This window comes from Heptranchias perlo, chromosome 13 (assembly GCF_035084215.1).
Source record: "Heptranchias perlo isolate sHepPer1 chromosome 13, sHepPer1.hap1, whole genome shotgun sequence".
Classification (NCBI taxonomy): domain Eukaryota; kingdom Metazoa; phylum Chordata; class Chondrichthyes; order Hexanchiformes; family Hexanchidae; genus Heptranchias; species Heptranchias perlo.
In genome coordinates, this window is record NC_090337.1 from 51,887,054 (window position 1) to 51,907,895 (window position 20,842).

The 20,842-nt window shown below is 42.1% G+C and overlaps 1 protein-coding gene across 2 annotated transcripts in view; it reads right to left on the reverse strand.

The window, feature by feature from the left end:
• LOC137331595 (SH2/SH3 adapter protein NCK1-like) overlaps positions 1-20,842 on the reverse strand; it is a 187,034-nt gene that overhangs the window by 95,867 nt on the left and 70,325 nt on the right. For both annotated transcript variants that reach the window (XM_067995497.1, XM_067995496.1), the window contains exon 2: positions 8,063-8,114. The gene's annotated coding sequence lies outside the window, so the exon portion shown is untranslated. The remainder of the gene's footprint in view (positions 1-8,062; positions 8,115-20,842) is intronic.

A 20,842-nucleotide genomic window follows, 5' to 3' on the forward strand; every position in this document is an offset into this window, starting at 1 on the left:
CGAGATGCCATTTTTGCGAAGCTAGTGGCAGAGCAGCACATCTCGGACAGCACCTTTTGGATTTCCACACTCTCGCCTGAAGTTGCTGTAGCATTTAGGCATAAATAACGGCGAGCACTATGGACAGCAAATTATGGCCCCTTATTTTAATAGTTCTTGGTCATTTTTTTAAAAATTAAAAATTTTTCCCTTCTCTTATTTAATTTGATTATTTCTTACCCCGCTGTCTATAACTGTTCTTACAAATGATTTTAGTGATGTACTTTTCACTTCCTGGATTTTACGTTCCATCTTGCAGAAACTGTTCGCAGCTTGTCAAAAATGCTGCAATCTAATTGGTCGAGGGCAGAGTGATCCTCTCTCTTCTCCCATGGGTCCCAGCTTCGCTGGAGCTAACGCTGAGCTCTTCTCCGCTTCCTATTAGACGAAGTGCACCCAGTAAAGACTGGGGTAAGTTAGTGGGTTAGCGTAAACATATGGAGCGGCGAGCATTGTTGGTTTACTGCCCCGAGCAATTTCTGGGCCATTATGTCCACTATGAATATTCCAGCACAATTGACAGTGCAGTAGAGAAACTTTCTGCTGACAAAAGTGCACTGTCAGGTGCTTTAAAAGTTTGGTCCCCTATTCCAGCAATACATGCAGGAATGTCCATTACCACATTAATATGAAACAAGAATCAAAAATTCTGAATATATTAAAATGTCAAGATAAAAATTCCAACAATTCATAAATGATTTTTTTTAAAAAACAATTCAAATAAAGTTAAAAAATGCTCCTAAACACAAAATGGGCCATCTAGAAGCATGCATTAATAGTTATGGTGAATGATTCCTCAGATTCTACCCTAGAATGGAAGAGCCCAGACTAATTAAAAGCTCAAGTAAACGTACTTTAAAATGCTAAAGGCGTTAAAAACCATTATTACTTTTACTCAGCTTCAGAAATTGGTCTCATTCCTTGTCAAATTTTGCACAAAAGGCAGTAATTATCCAATTTAGGTTTAATTGGTTCTGATTTCTACAAGCTCTGTCTGTTTATTCCATAAAAGCCGTAGTAGTTTAATCAAGCCTCTGTGATCGTATAACACCAGCAAATATATTAGTGATTTACAGTGAAACATTTTGAAATCAAGTTTTATTTTCTCTTATGCGGACATGACTGTCTGAAAAGAAAAAGGGCATCCAGGGGAGGGGTTTGGATTTCAGGCAGCAGGTAAACTATTCAATAATGCTAGGTAAAGCTCTAGTACACAAGATACTAAACCTCACACACTCCTCAGTCAAGTAGAGCTTATCAGCAAATCTCAAGCCATTAAAAATATACTCCCTCCAATTAGAATACCTATTTCAGGTGGATTTCAAACATGAACACTAGTTCACAAGATCATTCAGTCTCCTGACCATGGTTCCTGTTCAACCTGCATCATCTCCACAGAACTGGGCAATAAAACAAAGGTATGCTCAGGTTTTAAGCACTAATAAGCATTTATATATGAAAACGAACTTTGCCATCACCAATTTAGGGCAGTCAATAGTAATCCTTTCAATGGAAAAGGTTTGTACATAAATATTTGCTGACTGGCAGATCATATTCCAAGGGTGTTTTTTATTCATTTAACCACAATTTTGAAGTACTACAGTCAAAATAAGTTATAAACTAATTTGACAGTGAATCTTGCACTAAATTCAAATTCACCTTCATGGCAACATGTCATGCGTTTAAGTTGAATATTTCCGTTGTTAGTGCCCTTCCTGTTACTCAGATGTCCCCACGTAGCTGCAATGTGTGCAGCTCTCAAGCTTCCGGGAGCTATAGCAGGTGTGACCTTAACTGGCATAATACTAACCTAAACCATTTTGAATAAGTGAGGCATCAATAGAGTAATGAATTTTAATCCTCATGGCAGAAATGCATCTGTATGATTAAAAAGATTTGTGCAGGTTAGTCAGGACGAGGCGAGGAAAGAGAGAGATTTAATGACAAGGATTTTAAATTTAATGTGTGGGAAGGACACGGAGCCAATGCAAGTCAGTAAGGAAAGGGGTGATGAAAATGCAGAACTTAGTTTGGGACAGAATGCGTAAGGTTGAGGTTTTTTTTTACAAATTCTGCTATATAGAGGGTGCAGGAAGGGAGGCCGGCAAGGACAGCAGTGGAGCGGTCAAGTCCGGAGGGTTTCAGCGGTGGGTGGAGTACAGGTAGGGGCAAAAACAGGCAATGTTATGAAGGTGGATGTAAGCAGTCTTGATGGTGGAGAGGATAGAGGGTCTGAAACTAAGTTCAGGGTCACTTAGTTTGACCCTGATTGTGAATGTTCTGGTTGAGTCTGAGATAGTGGCCAGGAGGAGTAAGGGATCAGTGGGAAGGGAATGGAGTTTGTTGGGGGGGGTGGGGGGAGTTGCTTAGGTCTTCCTGATGTTGAGCAAGTTGCGACTCATCCAAGACTTGCCATCAGAAAAGCAATAAGACAGCACAGTGGCAGTCGAGAGGTCAAGAGAGGTGATGGAAAGGTAGAACGGGGTGTCCTCAGCCTTTGTGTAGAGGTTGCAGATGATGTCACCAATGGTTGCAACATGTACAGGAGGAAGGGGTAGGCAGGTATAGATCCTTGGAGGACATGGAGGTGACTGTGCAAGAAAATGGAAAAGCTATTACTGGAGATTGATGGTTCCGTTGGACAAGTAGCAATAGAACCATACAAGGACAGACATACAAAGTTAGACAACAGAGGAGGCAATGGTGGAGAGGATGGTGAAAAGGGGCAGGGCAGAGGGATTTATGGAGGTGGTGGATCTTAGAAAAAAGCAGCAGCCTGGAATTATCGTTGCCCTCTACATGATCCTGGAATGGTGGTAGTTTTTGCTGGGGAAAGCAAATTATGATAGTATTTCATGTAGTAAAGCCAGATTGGTGATGGTTGCAGTGGCCAGTTTTGAGCCACGTACGCACATGTTTGCTCGCCTCAGACTTGAGGGAGAAAAGATGGTGGGCAACACCAGGAGGAACAGCAACGGATTGAAAACAATGGTAGTTTTTCTGGCAGTAAGGGCATTAATGATAGAGGTCAGAGTTAAGCACAACAGCAGCAATGAAGGGGTCATGGTGAGTGGAAGGCCTGAGTAAGAGGATTTGGGAATTTGAGTGTGAGGTTTTAAGGACCAAAGGTGCATAGAGGTGGTGAAGATGTGATGAAGCTGAGGGGGTGGCCAACAATATGGGTAGTGAGGTTTATGTAAAAGGGCAAGATTGTGGGAGGACAGGATAGTGAATTCAGAGGGGTTTAGGGAAGTTAAGCTGATGCAAAGATTGAAAACGAGAATGAGGAGCTGTTTGCATCAACTGATGGGATCTTTTCCAGTTTGAAGGCCCAGATGTCAACCAAGTGTCTCCTTCTCTAAGAAGTTGGAATTTTTCCTCTCAAGAAGTTGTTTCTTTTTAAAATAGTACATTATAATTGGGGGAGGGAAGGGGAGTGGGGGGGGGGGAAATACTTTCAAACTACTTCACCTTCCAGCTATCTGTCCCACCCTCCCCCAAACACAACCTATATCTATCTCAATGTCCCTACAATCAGCTGGGTGCCACTCACAAGAGGCATTGACTTATCAAACCCACAATGCATCAGAATTATAGGTCCATCATAGCCTAGACACCTTCTTAGAATAGCATTTCTCCTTTAAATACCCAGGTTATACTATAGTTTTAAAACCACAATAGTCCTTTATCAGCAACTAACTCTCTAGGTGCTTGCAGTAGAGCTATAAAGCAGCAACAGTAGCGGCACACAAGACGTATAAGCAGAGCATAAACCAGGACGGTGAACCCCACATTTGTGGTATAAAAGGCTGCAATCTAGCGGATAGGCTCGTTAAGCAGTTAGGTTTCTATTTCCTTTTCTCGCATTAAGGCAGGGGAGTGGGACTAGCTGGATTGCTCTTGCAGAGAGACGGCACAGGCTCGATGGGCCGAATGGACTCCTTCTGTGCTGTAACCATTCTATGATTCTATAAAGAAGATCTTTTTAAAATAGTCTGCATCACATCTATGAGCTCCCCGCTCAGCTAAATGACTTATATTTACAGAAGACCCGTGGGCAGATGAAAGGTAGTCAGATATGCATTGCATTCAACATAAAACGGAAAAAAGTATCAACAAGTTCTGATGAAAAGGATGACATACAATATACACACACATTTTATATGCACAAGAGGAGATTTAGTAAAATTTTTCAATGTACAAATTCTTTTACAAGGCAGTTTAGAATATTTGCTAAAATATAAATTCTTAAAATCAGGCCAAAGTCAGCCAGCCTTGCATTGTACTTTACAATCCAATTGTGCACACCAATACTATTGGGTCACCTAAAGATGTGTTACAAGAAAATGACTTATCTTGAAATAACAACCACAAACAATGAATTCTACGCACATGTTTGGGTTTCCGCAAGTCTTACATAAAAAGGCACAAAGCTGGGCAAGTTATAAGGTCAGATTAAACCTGAACATATTCTAACCACTGATACAATTTAACAATTACAGGACTGTTCAAGTGAAACATACCACACTTTACTAAAATGCTAGTGAAAAAGAGCAAACTAAATATTTGTTTTATGCCAAATGCAAGTTGAAAAGCTGCATTATATTAAAATTACACAACCATTTAAAAAGCTTCCCTTTTAGAAATTCTACAAGAGCTTGGTGACCTGATAGCTTATTCGGTATTTACTAAGTCACTGTCCTCCTGCGTTCAATCATTAAGACCCTTCCTTACTCCAGTTTCTCTGTTCAACCCATAATTGATAGGAACCCTCCAATTACCTATACAGTGAGTGTACAGTGGTTCAGCTCTGCTACGCAAACAATTGTTATAGACTAATCCTACACTTTAGCCATAAAAACTTTGCAGTGCACAGTGCATTGACAGATGCTATGTATCTTACTGCTACAATATTGACAGTATTTTGTCATTATAGAAAGTTGTATTACATTGGAACACAGTTAAACCCGTATTATAATGCATTTTAATGATACTCAAGGGTCTAAAATCCCAGTGATAAAACTGCCATTTTAAAAATGTTAGTATTTAACATTCCAATATTTGCTTTTCTATTGGGGGGGGGGGGGAAAGAGATGGATAAATGCAGTCGTCCATTACTCATTTGAATAGTATTAGATTATGGGGAAAAAAAGGATAATTTAAGGTTAATTTAGCCTCTAAACTGGGAAAATGGCCTGGTCCAACATACAGCAGTCATGTTGGCAAAATATCTTCTAGTACAACCACTGCATATTCCAGGGTTTCATTGTGCTACTGCATGCTAATTCTTTAGAAACAATACTTCTTCCTTCATGACCTGAAATTTTAAAGCACAGTAGCCTAGTTAAGGCTGCAAGTAGCTGACCCATACAGACCAGAGAGATTCAATCCCTGGTGTGCAGCGGTGCTGCAATTTACTTCAGTACCCTCATTTGGGGGGGGGGGGGGGGGGGGGGAAAGAAGAGAGAATGGCAAGTCTCACTTTCTCACTGTGAGCCATGATTAGGAGTATTAGTACATGATTGATTGTGAAGGGCATCCAACCCCAATCCTGTCCTCACCCAATGTCTACACATGTACAACTTTCATCAAAGGTCATTGGATAGCAATTATGAGGGGAAACCCTGAATGAATTTCCCCTTCCCGAGCACAGAGAAGGGGGTCATTTGTAATACTCTCACTACTGCCCTCGCTTAGATGAGAGCGCGGAGACTGGACTGGGGGATTTTCTGGTCTGTGCAGCTTAGTACAACCTCAGTGCCTTTATTCACTAAGCAATTGTTCAGCTATAAAAATCGGTTCAAAAATGAGAACGTTATCTTTGTAAAATACCAATCTCCCTCCTTAATGACAAATCAAGTATGGCTGTACACTTATTTACAAATAAATAGTAGTATGAATGTTTGGTAGATAATAACTATATGAACTTGCACAAAAGTTTGTAATGGGTCAATTACCCTTAATAAGAATGTTTAGATTCAGAGGGCAAAGTCCTGGTTTTTGACATGGCACTATGACATAAGCACATTCATAACAGCACTGGTTGAGCACATTTAACAAAGCAGCGAAGGGAGTTCCAAGAGCTGGCAGAAGACCTGAAGACCCAGTAAAAACTGGATCTCTGCTACAGATGACACAACGTAGATATTGGAACCCATTCAATGGGAATTGACAGCACTACTGCAACGCAGAAGTTAAGAGCAAATCCAGTTTAAAAATCAACAAACAAACCTTAGCTGGGATCATCGTCTTTCCCCATTCATAATTTTATAAATCTCTATTCAATCTATTAGCGCTCTCTGCTCCAGATGAAATAGTCCCAGCATCTCAAGTCTCTCTTCATAACTATAGTTCCTGTGCTCTTACCCCATAGCCTTGCGTCATCTTAGTGTACACATAGTATCTACGGCTTCAATGTTTTTTCTATAATGTGGTACCCACAACTGCAAACAATATTTTAATGGTGGCCTAACCATTGCCTTGTACAGATTTATTCCTCTTTACTCCTGTATTCTCTACCCCATTTATTAAACTCAAAATGCTATTGCCCTTTTTATGGCTTCATCTACCTACAATCACTTTCAAAGAATTATATATCTGTACCCTTGGTTTCTTTGCCCCTCCAAAGCCTTCAGTCTTTTTATCGAGTGTGTACTCCCATTTCTTACTTTTGCTCCCAAAATGCATTAACTCGAACTTCCTTGTATTAAATTGCACATGCCACCTTTTCCAGCTTGCCTCACTGTTTGCCAAATGCCTACTTTTGTGTAGTCAGCAAACTTCAATACTGTGCTCCCTTTGTCCAAGTCCAAATTATCTAAGAGAACAACATTAGACCCAATATTGAATTTTTGTAGTAAGCCTCCTGTGAGACACTTCATCAAACAACTTCTGAAAATTCACATGCATTCCCTCTATTTATCCAATTGGATTTTAAAAAACTATTGAATTTGTCAAACGTGACTTGCCTTTATCAATCCAGTTCTCAATTAACCCATGTATTTCCAAATGCTCACTAATGTTATCTTGAATTCTGGATTCCAAGGGTTTGCCCACAACTGGATGTTAGACTAAACAGTTTGTCCTCATTTCCTTTTTCAAACAGAGGTGTTAGACTGCTGCCCTCCGGTTCCCCTTGCACATTTTGCATACCTAAGGAGGATTCCAGAATTGCAGTCCACACCTCTGCTATCTCCTCTCTGACTTCCAGCTGGAGTGCATTCCCAGCAGGGCCTGGTGAGACCCATCTTGAGTTCTGCTATTTTTTTTCCAGAACCAATTCTTCATCTACTTATCTCTGCATTCTTCTCTAGTATATCTGCATTCTTCCACCATAATTTTTGAAAACTAAACCATTTAATATCTTCACCATATCTTCCTTCTCGACAACTAGATCCTCTTTCATCCCTGAGCAGTCCTAGCCTCGATTTTAATTTTTCATATTTGTAAAAGACCCAACAATTTACCATTTATATTCCTTCTTTGCCTTCTATTCCTCTAATCTCTCTTCACTTCCCCACTATGCTTTCTATATTTGTGATTTTCTCAGCTCCACTTCTATTATATGCCTTCCGTTTAAGTTTCATTTTTATTTTCATCTCTATTTATCCACAGATCTCACATCCTTTGATGCACCCCCTTTTGTGCCTTACAAGAATACATTTTGTATCTATCTTAAGATTGCCCACTGTTGATCTGTCATCCCACTTGCTAACTTTTCTGCCCAGTTAGTTTAAGTTAGATCCCTTTATTGCACACTGAACTTTGCCTTTTTCCTGTCTAACAGAGGGATCTTTGACCCTGACGCATGTGAAAGTCAAGGTAATAAACCCATTTGATGCAAAAAAGATTGATCTCTAATTAAATGAAACAATTCACACATTAACATTGAATCCATACATTATGGATAAGGTTACCATATACAACTAAGTCAACAAACATTTATGGGTAATCAACAGAATGAATTAAAAATGGTTACGGTATTTTGCTTTTTCTAGCCAGTAAAAAGAAATGAAAATTCTACCTGCGCCACATCAAAACAGCCAGCCTCAAAGAGTATCCTGTCCAATGGTGATCTGAAATTTAAGAAAACAATACATTTAAAATAGTTTCATGAGATTTGTGCTGAGTTTTCACTGCATCATTTCAAGCTTTTTCCCCATCCCAACATTACTTTTTGCTGTATGAGCAATGAATAGAAGATAAATAGTTGCATGTTTTCTAACAACAAACATTTTTCGAAAACTGGCCGGGCAAGCATATTTTCTTTTTGGTCTCATTTGTAAGTATTTCCTCATTCAACAATCACATGCTCAAAAGGGAGATTACAGGACCCTGAAAAAGAACTATTACATTAGCCATGAGCTATTGATAGAGCAAGTATGAAATACTTAAGATATTAAACATATTGCACCACTGGTTTAAATATTGCAGTGACCACAGTGGACAAGAACATATGAAAACGACAGGCAGGAAAAGACCAGTTGGTCCATCAAGCCTGTACCATATTCATTGCTTCACAGGATGAGCTAAAACAATGGGATAACAAGAGCTGCATCTGGTCACACTGAATCAGAAAGCAAAAAAAATGGAAACGATGGAGCTGGAGAGACACAAAGGGATAATACCTGCACATTTGTTTTTTTGGCTTGTCAAAACTGGAAAGTAACTTGGCTCTGGCTATTTGTTAAGGATATACTATGTAAAGAGAAACACCATTCAACTCAACTACCTCTCAATGTATAATTTGTTCCCTCATGGACTCTATACCACCTATTTAAATTCTTGAAGATACATCCTTTAAAATTTCTTCTTGTCTAGGTAAAATCAAGCAAATGTCCAGAACCCAAATCCTTCATCTAGATTGGTTGCCTTTCCAGCATGATACAATTCAATGGCTTCTGCCAATCAAGAACCATTGTGTACCACATAGCATTCGATAATCTCTTGCATTTGCCCCAGAAGAAAATTAATCCCTTCAGCCTGCCCTCCTAAATTGGTTACTTCCATCCATCTTCTAAACAGATATTATTTTATATCAGGAGTGCAGCAAAAGTATAAAAGTTGCTGCTATAATTTACAATATTATTATTCTTGCAATTTTTTTTTTTAAAAAAGAGCTCTGCAAACCATATTAACTGCTTTATCTGAGAGTCATCTCATTTCCCCCTTACCATGTGCATGGAGGGAAGAATAAAGAGAGATAAGAAAACAAGAAAAAAATCCTCAACCTTGAATTTTGCTTGAGGCTCAGCAATTTTGTAGTTCTCTGAAATGTGAGCATCGAACCAGACAAAGTTAAATGGCCTGCTTGCAATTACATGATCCTTTTCTCAGAACTTTTGTTTTTTTAAAAATGTATTTTGTGTGACAGCCATCTTTCGTTCAAACAAAGCTAATTCAGTTCTGCAACTCTTACTTTAGAGATTTAAAGCTAAAATCACCCTTGTTTCTCTTTCAGAACCGTCTTCCATGCAACAATGTCCTTTTGAAGATGGGGTACTGAAAAGGGAACAGAATATTCTAAATGCGGCTTCAATAATTTTTACAAAATCAGAATGTAATTTCAGGCAATGCAGGTCAGTCTTTAACTAATAAAGAGAAGCACTAAACATTTGCAGGCTTGTTGTGATGTCATTAATCTTCTGAAGAATAAGATCCAAACCATCAACAATGTACACAATACCAGACCAAGTAGCAGGCACAAAAGTAAAGTTTCTGGCAATTACCACCTACTTCCACCTCCATAACATCATCCATCTCCGCCCCTACCTCAGCTCACCTGCTGCTGAAACCCTCAACCATGCCTTTGTTACCTCTATTTCTATAGCTTCTTCCTCTGAAAGCATCCTTCATATACAGTTCGATGATTAAAAGCCAAGCAGGGCCTGAACAAACCTAATACCATGGATTATTTTGGTTTGTGTCACCGTGACTTGGTGTGTTGCACTGGAAAAGTCAACCTGCTTGTTGAAAAACTGCAACGAGGGAGCGAGTTAGAGAGTGGTCTTTCACTTCTGGGACCCGAATTCAAATTCAATCCTGAACCAATGGAGAACAGCAGTGTCGTGGTTACGGTTCAAATCACCCATGGCAACACACTCAACTATTCCAATGCTCTCCTGGCTGGCCTTCCACCTTGCACCCTCCATAAACTTGAGCTCATCTAAAACTCTGCTGCCTGTATCCTAACTCGCCCCAAGTTCCATTCACCCATCACCCCTATGCTCACTGATCCACATTGCCTCCTGGTCCAACAACGTTTCGATTTTAAAATTCTCATCTTCCTTTTCAAATCCCTCCATCGCCTCGCCTCTCTCCCCATCTCTGAAACCATCTCCAGCCCTACAACCGTCCAAGATCTCTGCAATCCTCCAATTTTGGGCCACTTGCGCATCCCTGATTTTTCATCACTCCACTATTGCCAGCCGTGCCTTCAGCTGCCTAGGCCCGAAGCACTGGAATTCCTTCCCTAAACCTCTCTCCCCTCCTTAAAACCTATCTCTTTGACCAAGCTTTTGGTCACCTGCCTAATATCTCCTTATGTGGCTAACGCTCCGGTGAAGCACCTTCGGACATTTACTGCATTAAAGGCGCTATATAAACGCAAGTTGGTGTTGTATTTCTTTCCCTTAATTTTTCAAAGTTCAAAGCATGCTCATGTTTTCCTGAGCTAGTGGCAATTTGTTAGTTTGTCTCCAAAGCTCAAAACATGAGATTCATGTTTTTGTGGAATACTGGGCAAAACTTTTAGACGTTTTAGTAGCAAAGTTTTTTTTATTGGTTAAGCAGTTCATCAACAAACGTCTTGAGGTTAATCATTTTCCAGTTTCACTCCATATGTGGGATCCAGTACACTGCGCTGCCAACAAGCTTTCCATTTTTTTCAACAATTGCTTAAGAACTAAAACATCTGGAACAGATTGGGTACTTACTGTGGAGCTTCCTCCCACCCCCAAATCAATTTCCTGTCATTGTATGGTTAACAGGGATCGTTGCAAGCCATGTAGTTCATCGTTAATTGAACACAGACATTTACTCAACAATGTTTAATAAGGGATGAAGTTCTCAGATACTGTTCACCCAAAACACTGAATTGAGGAAACTGTACAATACACAACGAACAGCACCGATTGGCTGCAGTTATGCTCAATTGACAAAACATGTCACCATCCCATCGACTGTTTCTAGCTAACACCTCTTCCTTTATTGGTCAATGCCAAATCTTCTACATTGCACATGGCACATTTCTAGCCCTCTGCTCTTTCCCACTCAAATGTTAAGAACCTCATTATCAAACACGAAGCTGCACCCATAGAAGTGAAGGCTAGCTCGACTTCCTTGCATCACTCACTACCCGCCTCCTCCCACCCCTTTCTTCTGCATCCACCCCGGGGAGAAAAAAATCTCCCTCAAGTTTGCTTACAACTGCATTTTGAAACTCCCAATTGCCTAATCTTTTCCCTTTCCTTCACCACGATCTTTCATTGCAGCTATTGATTTGCTCAATCACCCCTTTAACGTCCTTGTCCCAAGGAAAACCTTCATCGTGTCATGCTGGGCGTTCCTCCTGGTACAGTCCTCATCGTTACTCCCTCAAATCCAAGGGACACAAACTTCAACACAACTGGCTTAGCCTTCCATCATCAGATCTGGCGGGACCACATCAAACTCTACTGAGCCTCACTCTACTCTGCCAATATCATCCACTGGCCTAAGTCACACTGCGGAGCAAAGATAACCCCTGGCTTCTTTTCTCAACTACCAACTGCCTCCTTAAGCCCCCCAATGCCCCCTCCACCCTCACCTCCAGCAAGACGAAGGAGCTCACAGATTGCTTTGTCACCACAAGAGAGACAATCCATTCAGCTGTCTCTGCAGCATCCCCCTGCCTTTGCCCACCAAACCAATCCTTCCCCAGCCAGACCCTACCAGGGCCCTGAACCTGTATGGCTCTCCAGGATCTCTTTCATTTCCTCCATGACCTCTGAGCTCATCTCATCCACAAAACCCACCTCCTGTTCCCTTGACCTCATTTCCACTAAATTGCTGACCACCCAACTCCACTCCTGACCCCCATGTTAGCTGACATTGTTAATGCTCCTTTTCCTCAGGCATGTCCCCCTCCCTTTCAAAACCTCATCATCACCATCCTAAAATAAACATAATCCCTTTCATCTTTACAAATTACCCCTTCTCCAAATTTCCTTTCCTCTCCAAAATCCTTGAACATGTTGTCACTTCGCAGATCTGCGCCCATCTCTGAATCCCTCCAATCTGTTTTCCGCCCCTACAAGAGGTTTTTTTTTACATCATGCTAGTGTCTGGGTTCCCCAAATGCACGCATTATCCCAGCCAACTGCAAAACTGTCAGGACTTGCTAAGACTATCAGCCTGGAAGACAGTGAAAACTAGTCTGCCCAGCTGCCAATCTTAGCAAGTCCCAGCAGTTCAACATTTGGCTTGCATTCAGTTATGGGAAACACGTACTTCAGGAACTTCTTACTTGGTCTTGCACAATACAAGAGCAGCCCTAATTGGATTACAAAAATGGAATGACTGTATGTGTATTTGGATTAGACTAGAATTGGCTATTTGCTTACAATGAGAACCAACAGCTGGTTTGGATGAAGGTGAAAAACAGTTCGGATCTCAAAAAAAACATTAACAGAAGACACAAATGTTGAATGCAGACTAGATCCTCCTCCATCTGTCTTCAGCGTTCCACCGCATTCAATATCACTGTTCTCTCAAAAACAGAACAATTTTTGTTGGAACAATCCAACTGCCACCTTCTTTCTATTTACCCCTCCGAAACGATTAGTATAAGAAAACAGTACAACTTACATAGACTGGAAATGCAATGGCAGAAGTTAGAAATCTGATTATTTGTTGGAGAAATATAAAATATTTAAACAAAGAAAAAGAATGTAATTTTACAAACAACTTGCATTCATATAGCACCTTTAACATAGTAAAACATCCCAAGGCACGTCACAGGAGCAAACAAAATCTGACACTGAGCCACATAAGGAGATATTAGGACAAGTGACCAAAAGCTTGGACAAAGAGGTAGGTTTTAAGGAGCGTCTTGAAGGAGGAGAGGCAGTGAGGTTAAGGGAGATAATTCCAGAGCTTAGGGCAGAGGCCGCCAATGGTCTGAAAACAGTATTACTACAAAATTGATGAAAGGGACAGGATGGTCCAAGGTTATTGCTACAATTAAAATATTGAAAGGGATGATTTCACCAGGAGTGAAATGAACTCTACATATCTGGTTAAGAATTCTTTAAAACATCTGCAAAGAAAATACTTGCATTTTTTTTTTAGAGTTTATGCAGCAAAATATTTCAAAGTGTTTTACAGAATGAATTACACTTTGTTTTTGAAGTGCCGTTAACTTATTTTGCCAAATGCAGCAGCCATTCTGTTCCTGCAACATCGCACAAACAATCATGATATGAGTGACAAGCCAATTGTTCTTTTAAGTTGCTACAGCTTGAGGAAGAAATGTTGGGCCAGGTCACTGGAAGAACTGCCTGCTCTTCAAATAGTGCCATCGAAGCTTCTGATGTCTACCTGAACCACTGAGATCACAACCTTTGTTCAAAGTCTCAGCTGAAGGACAACACACCATGTGCAACATGCAGTGCTCCCTCAATATGACACTGGAGTGTCAGCCTAGATTATGCGCTTAAGTCCAGGAGATTCCTACCAACTGAATCAAACTGACAGTGTTCTGGATTCATTGCATCTTCGCATCAAATTTAACTTTAAAAGACAAATCACAGATTGCAATCTATGTTACTGAAAACATTTATCATGCAGCACCAACCAAGAGGTGCAGTTTGTCCAGGCTCTTCCAGAGGCAGTTGTGCAGCATGTGTTTGGTGGCTCTGATTCTGTTGGTGACAGGTGGTTTATGCATTCAATCCACAGGTACAGGCCAGCAATGCTATTCCTCAACCCCCCCAACCCAAACCACACCATCCCCCCACAAAAAAAATCATGGCATGCATGGACTCTCCCCAGTAAGAAATTAAAAAGCACATAATTTTTAAACAACTCCATACGTGGATACATACATGAGTACACATATCTGGCTGCTGCAACTGATGCTCTGGAATCTGCCCTGTAACGTAAACAGGGCACATTCCACAGCAATGCGGCCATTATTATGGAATTGCTTCAAAAAGGATATAATTTACCAAAGTCAAGCTTAATAAAAGATGTTTGATTGGGTCAGTGTTGACACAAGATGCAGCATTAATTAATTTATTTACATATGGGAGTGCCTTTCATCATTGCCAGTTTTCTGCCACTGCACAGAACATCCTACATTGGAAACAGGGCAATTAAAAAATATAAAAGATGTGCCCATTAGCAGTGAAATTATACTTCCATCTCTTACCCTGAAGCAAAGACAGCAGGGATGGGCGGTTATTCTCCTAAAATCAGTTCGGATGTTGAAAAAAACATGGCTTCACTCACTTGTTTTTCCAACTAAAACCTATATTCCAGCACCACCCCCCACCCTCCTCTCCAAAGCCTATAATAAATTCACACCTGCAAACATTAAAAAATTAAGATTAAAAAAAGGAAAGGAAAAATCCCTCAAGTCACACCAGCATATGTGTTTCTTGAAACTGTCAGCCTCAACTATTTTTCAAGGATATTGACTGAAGTGATTTTTTTTAAAGCGGAATTGCGTAACAGCACATATCATTTTATCAAAGAATCATAGAAGTTACAACATGGAAACAGGCCCTTCGGCCCAACATGTCCATGTCGCCCAGTTTATACCACTAAGCTAGTCCCAATTGCCTGCACTTGGCCCATATCCCTCTATACCCATCTTACCCATGTAACTGTCCAAATGCTTTTTAAAAGACAAAATTGTACCCGCCTCTACTACTGCCTCTGGCAGCTCGTTCCAGACACTCACCACCCTTTGAGTGAAAAAATTGCCCCTCTGGACCCTTTTGTATCTCTCCCCTCTCACCTTAAATCTATGCCCCCTCGTTATAGACGCCCCTACCTTTGGGAAAAGATTTTGACTATCTACCTTATCTATGCCCCTCATTATTTTATAGACTTCTATAAGATCACCCCTTAACCTCCTACTCTCCAGGGAAAAAAGTCTCAGTCTATCCAACCTCTCCCTATAAGTCAAACCATCAAGTCCCGGTAGCATCCTAGTAAATCTTTTCTGCACTCTTTCTAGTTTAATAATATCCTTTCTATAATAGGGTGACCAGAACTGTACACAGTACTCCAAGTGTGGCCTCACCAATGCCCTGTACAACTTCAACAAGACATCCCAACTCCTGCATTCAATGTTCTGACCAATGAAACCAGGCATGCCGAATGCCTTCTTCACCACCCTATCCACCTGTGACTCCACTTTCAAGGAGCTATGAACCTGTGAACATTTTCAGTGAACATTACTAAGAACCATGCACTGGACCATCAGGGGAACTGTAGAAAGCTTTTACATTTTCATATTTTCTAAATGCAAGAGCAAGAAATCAAAAAGGTAAAGTGGTTAAACTATCTTAATGCACCATCTGCAGATTGAAGCTAGAGTTCTCTTGGTAACAGATGTCAAAGGTCAATAGAACATGACATGCCGAATCCTCCAATTGCCTACTAAAGGTTCCATAGATACCCAAAGTTCGCATATGCTTAGGCTTTGAAAAGCGTTTCAGAATTAAGCTCTCATTAACAGAACAATGGGGCAAATGAAATTGTCATAAATTCTCAAAATAATTCTAATGGGACACTTAACAGGAATTTGCAAACATCTTCATTGAGAAAGTAATGTATTTGAATTCTATGAAGTGGGTCAAAATGGCTAGAATTATACAAATATTTTAACAAAATATTTGACAGAAGGGAGTTGGCATTATTGATAGAAGGTCTCCTGATAATTAACAAAAGGATGGAGTTTCCAGTTTTTATCTCCTATTTTGTAATTTAAAAAAATTCAAGCCAATGGATAAGTCAATTCTATTCCACCTTTTTTTAATAAAAAAGTACTATACAATTCATCGCTGCTATATTTCTATAGTAGTGAGGAATGTTAATAATGTGGCACAGAAAACTTTGCTACACTGTACGGGTACGGTAGCATAGTGGTTATGTTACTAGACTAGTAATCCAAAGGCCTGGACTAATAATCCGGAGTTATGAGTTGAAATCCTGCCACGGTAGCTGGGGAATTGTCGGAAAAACCCATCTGGTTCACGAATGTCCTTCAGGGAAGGAAACTTGCCGTCCTTACCCGGTCTGGCCTATATGTGACTCCAGACCCACAGCAAAGTGGTTGATTCTTAATTGCCCTCTGAAATGGCTTAACAAGCCACTCAGTTGTACAATCTACCTAAAAAAAGTCATAAAAATAAAACCGGAAGGACCACTAGGCACCGGACACAACAACAACAAACCAAGCCCAGTCGACCCTGTAAAGTCCTCCTCACTAACATCTGGGAACTTGTGCCAAAATTGGGAGAGCTGTTCCACAGACTAGTCAAGCAACAGCCTGACATAGCCATACTCACAGAATCATACCTTTCAGCCAACATCCCAGACTCTTCCATCACCGTCCCTGGCTATGTCCTGTCCCACCGGCAGGACAGACCCACCAGAGGTGGCGGTACAGTGATATACAGTCAGGAGGGAGTGGCCCTGGGAGTCCTCAACATTGACTCTGGACCCCATGAAATCTCATGGCCTCAGGTCAAACAAGGGCAAAGAAACCTCCTGCTAATTACCACCTACCGCCCTCCCTCAGCTGATGAATCAGTCCTCCTCCATGTTGAACACCACTTGGAGGAAGCACTGAGGGTAGCAAGGGCACAGAATGTACTCTGGGTGGGGGACTTCAATGTCCATCACCAAGAGTGGCTCGGTAGCACCACTGTTGTTCAAGCTGGCAGAGTCCTGCAGGACATAGCTGCCAGACTGGGCCTGCGGTAGGTGGTGAGCGAACCAACACAAGGGAAAAACTTACCGGACCTCGTCCTCACCAATCTACCTGTTGCAGATGCATCTGTCCATGACAGTATTGGTAGGAGTGACCACCGCACAGTCTTCGTGGAGACGAAGTCCGGTCTTCGCACTGAGGACACCATCCAACGTGCTAAATGGGATAGATTCAGAACAGATCGAGCAGCTCAAAACTGGGCATCCATGAGGCGCTGTGGGCCATCAGCAGCAGCAGAATTGTATTCCAGCACAATCTGTAACCTCATGGCCCGGCATATTCCTCACTCTACCATTACCGACAAGCCAGGGAATCAACCCTGGTGCAGAAGAGCAAGCCAGGAACAGCACCAGGCACACCTAAAAATGAGGTGCCAACCTGGTGAAGCTACAACACAGGACGACATGCATACTAAACAGTGGAAGCAAAATGATATAGACAGAGCTAAGCGATTCCACAACCAACGGATCAGATCAAAGCTCTGCAGTCCTGCCACATCCAGTCGTGAATGGTGGTGGACAATTAAACAACTAACGGGAGGAGGAGGCTCTGTAAACGTCCCCGTCCTCAACGATGGCGGAGTCCAGCATGTGAGTGCAAAAGACAAGGCTGAAGCGTTTGCAACCATCTTCAGCCAGAAGTGCCAAGTGGATGATCCATCTCGGCCTCCTCCCGATATCCCCACCATCACAGAAGCCAGTCTTCAGCCAATTCGATTCACTCCACGTGATATCAAGAATCGGCTGAGTGCACTGGATACAGAAAAGGCTATGGGCCCCAACAACATCCTGGCTGTAGTGCTGAAGACTTGTGCTCCAGAACTAGCTGCGCCTCTAGCCAAGCTGTTCCAGTATAGCTACAACACTGGCATCTCCAAGACAACGTGGAAAATTGCCCAGGTGTGTCCTGTCCACAAAAAGCAGGACAGATCCAATCTGGCCAATTACTGCCCCATCAGTCTACTCTCAATCATCAGCAAAGTGATGGAAGGGGTCGTCGACAGTGCTATCAAGTGGCACTTAATCACCAATAACCTCCTCACCAATGCTCAGTTTGGATTCCGCCAGGACCATTCCACTCCAGACCTCATTACAGCCTTGGTCCAAACATGGACAAAAGAGCTGAATTCCAGAGGTGAGGTGAGAGTGACTGCCCTTGACATCAAGGCAGCATTTGACCGAGTGTGGCACCAAGGAGCCCTAGTAAAATTGAAGTCAATGGGAATCAGGGGGAAAACTCTCCAGTGGCTGGAGTCATACCTAGCACAAAGGAAGATGGCAGTGGTTGTTGGTGGCCAATCATCTCAGCCTCAGGACATTGCCCTGAGGAACTCCTGCAGCAGTGTCCTAGGCCCAACCATTTTCAGCTGCTTCATCAATGACCTTCCCTCCATCATGAGATCAGAAATGAGGTTGTTGGCTGATGATTTCACAGTGTTCAGTTCCATTCTCATCCCCTCAGATAATGAAAGGGTCCGTGCCCACATGCAGCAAGACCTGGACAACATCCAGGCTTGGGCTGATAAGTGGCAAGTAACATTCATGCCAGACAAGTGCCAGGCAATGACCATCTCCAACAAGAGAGTGTCTAACCACCTCCCCTTGACATTCAATGGCATTACCATCGCCGAATCCCCCACCATCAACATCTTAGGGGTCACCATTGACCAGAAACTTAACTGGACCAGCCACATAAATACTGTGACTACAAAAGCAGGACAGAGGCTGCGTATTCTGCGGCGAGTGACTCACCTCCTGACTCCCCAAAGCCTTTCCACCATCTACAAGGCATAAGTCAGGAGTGTGATGGAATACTCTCCACTTGACTGGATGAGTGCAGCTCCAACAACTCAAGAAGCTCGACACCATCCAGGACAAAGCAGCCCACTTGATTGGCACCCGATCCACCACCCTAAACATTCACTCCCTTCACCACCGGTGCACTGTGGCTGCAGTGTGTACCATCCACAGGATGCACTGCAGCAACTTGCCAAGGCTTCTTTGACAGCACCTCCCAAACACGCGACCTCTACCACCTAGAAGGACAAGAGCAGCAGGCACATGGGAACAGCACCATCTGCATGTTCTCCTCCAAGTCACACACCACCCCAACTTGGAAATATATCGCCGTTCCTTCATCGTCACTGGGTCAAAATCCTGGAACTCCCTACCTAACAGCACTGTGGGAGAACCTTCACCACACGGACTGCAGCGGTTCAAGAAGGCGGCTCACCACCACCTTCTCAAGGGCAATTAGGGATGGGCAATAATTGCTGGCCTCGCCAGCGACGCCTACATCCCATGAACGAATAAAAAAAAACTGAAAAAGAAATGCTGGCCAGTGTCAGCATCAAACATTCCTTCGGTTGGATACAGTGTGACTCAACTATAAAAAGTACAGGTCCCACCAGTCTGTTTCTCCAACGGTGTGATTATTCCCCACACCAGCTACAAACCCGGTGAGCAGAGACAAGAGTTCAATCTCCGAATGCTGGGTTGACATCCAGTGGGGTACTAGCATCCAATGGGAATGGAGGTGGTGACCCCCCCCACCCCCATTGTGTCTTCCGGTAGGGGGTTGTGAGTCAACGACTTGTCTGCATTGCCTCATGCTGCCATGCACAGAAGAGATAAAAAAAAGAAAAGGCTACATTTTTGCCCACTCACCACAACTACTCACCTTATCCAAGATGCGAAGAGTTCTGTGCTATGAGCTTGTGCCAGCTAACAACTGGTTTCAGAACGTCAAGCTTGTTTCATATGAATACCATAGGACTCTTACAGCAGAGAGGGGAGCTTTTTGTTCCAGTCACAGGCAATGATGTAATGTATGAAGTGCATCTGCAGATCTTAAAACAATGTTTTTGTTGACCCATAAACCTGTTTACAACAGCAGATTGTTAATACCCCATATACCTTATAAGTTTACCTGAAGACAAAAACATGCATTTATAAAGTGCCTTTAACATAGAAGAATAAGAACGAGTTTCACAGAGATTGAACTAAAGTAGGCAAGATTAAGTGGGAAAGATTAGAAGGAATGAAAAAAAGGCTTGGTTGAAGAGACAGGTTTTATTTAATAAGGATATTAAATGAGAAGAGGTAAATCAGGAGATGGAGGGGTTTAGGGAAGGAATTCCAGAAGGTGGGACCTAGGATGGGAGGCCAATCAGGAAAGCATTGGAATAATCGAGTCTGCAGGAGACAAAAGCATGGATGAGGGTTTCAGCAGCAGATGGCCTGAGGTAGTGGAAGCAGGTGATGCTGCAGAGGTAAAGTAAGCAGCCATTGTGATGGAGTATATGGGGGTCAGAGGTTCAGCTCAGAATCCAGTATGATACAGAGATTACAAACAGTCCAGTTCAGCCCGAGACAGTGGCCAGGAAGGGGGATTAAATCATTGAAAAGGGCCAAAAGCTCCATACCCTTGCCGTTGTCAATGATTCCATTCCCAGAGAACACACGTTCAAATCCCACCATGTTCAACATCAAGTACCAGCAAGCATTTTGTGGCAAGTATAAAATCTGAAGCACTGGTACAGAAAATGCCACTGGAACAGCAGTCACATTTGAACTGTCCCATGCACAAGATTTAATATATTCATCACCATCTCAGTGAAAGAAAGATTATGAAGTCAAGGGAAGAGAAGGGACAGCCAAGAACTATTATGGCCAACAGCTCAGGAGCTGCGTTGAGAATGTTAACACTTCTATATTCAAAGAAAAGTGGTCAGTTTGAAAAATATTTTGTCCTAAGATATGATGGGCACACAGTTTGATGACTGCACAAGGATACTAATTGAATTGGATGCACTTGTAA